The sequence below is a fragment of the Octodon degus genome, unplaced genomic scaffold (genome assembly GCF_000260255.1).
Source record: "Octodon degus isolate 3935 unplaced genomic scaffold, OctDeg1.0 scaffold00176, whole genome shotgun sequence".
NCBI lineage: Eukaryota > Metazoa > Chordata > Mammalia > Rodentia > Octodontidae > Octodon > Octodon degus.
Window position 1 is genome coordinate 3,939,110 of NW_004524752.1, and position 4,044 is coordinate 3,943,153.

Here is a 4,044-nt window from a genome sequence, read left to right on the forward strand (position 1 = left end):
AGCTGTAGGGGACTCAGGTCAACAATTTCTGACATTGCCAGTGAAGCGGAAGACCTAATACTATTATGGACTACTGAACTCTTTTAGATTATTTTGCTGAGTTAACGCAGCTATAATATTCAAGTAACGGAACTTAACAAAAAAAGGTTATACAGATGAATGTCCATTTTGTATCTGTATTCAAAGTGGTTAGGATAGATATATAGTTACATTCTCTTAATGAATAGAGTGATTTGTTCTAGTGGTGTTTGTAGATAGGATATTATGTCTGCATCTTGTACAGCAATTAACCACTGGGAGGAATGTATGCAATGTGTTAATTATTGAAACTGTCCTACCAATTTGACTTGAAACTGTCTCATTGCTATTTATTTATCAATAAAATTATGGGAAAAAAAAGAAACTCAGATCTCTGGTCAATCCTCTGAAAAAGGCAGAGGGGTACTCTAAGAAGTACCAAACACTTTCATTTTCTGAATTGTAACATGCCTGTGGAAAATTAGAAGCAGACAGCTCCATCAGATGTCACAAATCAAACATACCTGTGGAACTAGTACCTTCTAAAACTACTTGCACCCAAGAGAAGATGCTGTCCTGATATCTGACTTTATAGACAAGTTGTCCTGTCCTTTTTACATCATCTTGTTGGGAACTCTGACTAATCCTCTTCTAAACACACAGCACAGCTGGCGGGTGCCCCATCATGGTGCAGGATCAGTGCAAGTTCCAGGTGCAAAAGCCAGCCAAGAGCAAGGCTGTGGTGGCAGCCTTGGAACAAAGCTGTGGGCTGAGAAAAGGGGGTTGGGTGATCACCCCCAAGAAGGCATGCATCATGCAGCAGCAGAAGATCAAGAAGGACCTGGAGAGGGGATCCAGAAGAAGATTGAGCAGGAGGTGGCGATGAAAGCCAGCTCCAACCTGCCCAAGAAGCTGACGCTGCTGAAGGGCCCACTCAAAAAGAAGGGGGCCACTGCCTCCCGCAAGATATGAATTCACAGGCTGCACCTCAGGCAAGGGACTCATCCGCCATGACTTGCAGCACCTGGGAGCAGCAGGCTTAGCTGCTCCGGTGTGTGAGGGGGAGGGTGTGTCCACGTTCTCCCCTCCCTACTTCTCTCTCCACTGGCTTAACCCAGACAATAAACATGGCTTTGCCAAAATAAAATAAAAATAACCATATTGTGTATATCTTTCATTGCATCATACTAAATGGCCAAAAATTGAAAGCTTTTTCTCCAAAATCAGGAATGAGACGAGGGTGTCCTCTGTCTCCAGTTATTCAACATAGTCCTGGAAACTTTAGCCAGAGTAATTAGTCAAGAGAAATAAATAAAAAAGGAATAACAATAGGAATGAAAGAAATTAAATTCTTATTTGACAAGATAGTCTGCATAGAGGACCCTAAAAACTCCTCTAAAAGCCTGCTAGATTTAATAAGTAAATTCAGTAGTTTAACTGGATAGAAAGTTAGCACTCAGGGCCAGTGAGGTAGCTCAGCAGAGTAAGTGCCTGCTTTGGCAAGTGCAGGAACCAGGGTTAGATCCCCAGTCCCACATGCTGTCCTGGCAAAGGAGCCCAGGCATGGCACACACACCAGTAATCCCAGTGCTGAGGAGGCTAAAAACAGGATCACTATGAGTCTGAGCTGTGTAGTGAGGCCCTGTACCAAATACATAAAATGAAAACAAAAGAGAAAGTTAATACTCAAAAATCAATAGCCTTCCTGTACATGAAAAACAAACTCAGAAATTAGGGAAACAACACCTTTCACAATAGCATCCCCTCCTAAAAAAAAAAAAAAGAAAAAGAAAAATACCTAGGAATCAATCTAACAAAGGACGTAAAAGACTTCTACATTGAAAACTATGATACTCTGAAAAAGGAGATTGAAGAGGATATCAGGAAGTGGAAAGATATCCCTTGCTCTTGGGTAGGAAGAGCCAATATAGTGAAAATGGCTATACTTCCAAAACTGGTAAACAGATATAATGCTATGAAGATTAAAATTCTACAGCACATCTCAAAGAATTAGAAAAAAGAATGCTAAAATTCATTTGGAACCAGAAGAGACCTGGAATAGCAGAGGCAATTCCAGGCTACAAAAGAAAGGCAGGAAGCATTACAATCTTTGACTTGAAATTATACTGTAAAGCTACTGTGATAAAAATAGCATGGTATGGGAAAAAAAGACACAAAGATTAATGTTACAGATTAGAATGTGCAGAAACAACTCCAGATGTGCTCAGCCACCTTATCTTTGATAAAGGTGCCAAATATATTCATTGGAAGATAGATAGTCTCTTTAATAAATGGTGCTGGAAAAACTGGCTGTCCACATGCCAAAGGTTAAAATTGGGCCCATATCTTTCACTAGCCATTAAACTAAATCTAAAGTGGATCAAAGATCTAAACATTAAAACCAAAACAATAAATCTGCTTGAAGATTGAATAGGTAAAACTCTTGAACACATTAGTATAGGCAGAGACTTTATGAATAAAACCCTGACTCCACAGGAACTATCACAAAGAATCAGCTTGGCTTTCATCTTAATAAAAAGCTTTTGCACAGCAAGAGAAATCACAGTGAAGAGACAACCCATGATGTGGGCAAGAATGTTTGCCAGCTGTTCGTCACACAAAGGATTACTCTTGAGAACATATAAAGAAGTAGAAAAAAAAATCGGATCTCCCAAATTTAAAGACCCAATTCAAAAATGGGCATCTGAGATGAATATATACTTCTCAGATGAAAAAAAAACAAACAAACAGCAAATAAATATACGAGAAAATGTTCAACATCACTTGTCATGCAAGAGATGAAAATGAAAACAACACTGAGAGTTCATCTCATCTTGGAAAGAATGGCTGTTATCAAGAAGTCAGTCTATAACAAATGCTGGGGTTGTGGGGGAAAGAAACCCTTCTCCACAACTGGTGGGAGGGTAGAGTGATGCAACCACTGTGGAAATCAGCATGGAGATTACTAAAAAAAAATTAGGATTGGAGATCCCCATTTGACCCAGTTGTTCCCTTGCTGGGTTTCTTCCAAGAAGAATTAGAAACATACCACAGTGATATATGTGCACCCATATTTACAGCAGCATAATTTGTAATAGCTCAATCTTGGAAAGGTCCTGAGTTCGATTTCTGATACTGAAACAGAGAGACAATGAGAGAGCAAGAGAGTGAGAGAGCGAGAGAGAAGAAAAAGAAAAACACCAAGACAATAAAGTTCTCTATATTCATCTCATCGACATTCTGTTCTTTTTCTTAAATTTTACTTCTAAGTTTGCCTTTGATGTATGAATTACGTCTGTTATAGGTTTCCCTGGCACACAAGTAAGCAGTGTGCTAATAGTGAGCTTTATGTCTTTGGCACTATTGCACACAGTGTCTCTGTGTTCTTTCTCATAGCTTACTTGGTGGCTCGTCTGGGATCATGTTCTGACTTCCAGTGGGTGTTCTGTGCCGTCTTGGCCCTGTGACTCTGGCACACAACATGAAGGAAGGCAGCTTTCAACACCTCACGTTATAAACTGCACCAAAGAATGATGTAATGACACAGAAATAAATAAAGGATGCTCAATGAATAATTAAGTTCTGGAGAAACTTACATGGAAAATGAAAACAGTTCTGACCCTTTAAGTCTTTACCCTCCTCCACACACAAATACAGATGGGCAATTCACAAGTAAATGCAAGGGTTTCAACATCCAATAGTTTTTAGGAGTGAAAAAAAGTAAAAAGTTAAACACTTCATACAGTGCCTTTCCTTGTCCTTTCAGAGCTCAAAAGAAGCCATGCAACAACATTCTCCTTGGGGGTTGAAACCAGCCTGGCCAAGGCTGCCCTGGGACAGTGTACCTTTTATGAACCCCAGTGAAGACTGCTCATTCACAGGGCTGGCAACCTCTAGAGCACGCCCTCTCCAAGCTCTGCTGGCCTCTCAGAGTTCTAGGTAGGGCCTGCACTGGAGCTCTGGCCTCCAGAGGGCAATCCCAGCATGCTTGGGAACCTGGCTTTCTCTGCACAGTGCTCTACATGC

At 40.6% G+C, this 4,044-nt stretch overlaps 1 pseudogene; it reads left to right on the top strand.

Moving 5' to 3' along the window:
• Nucleotides 1-410: 410 nt before the first annotated feature.
• On the top strand, nt 411-1,109 carry LOC101566246 (annotated as a pseudogene).
• The last annotated feature ends 2,935 nt before the right edge of the window (nt 1,110-4,044 follow it).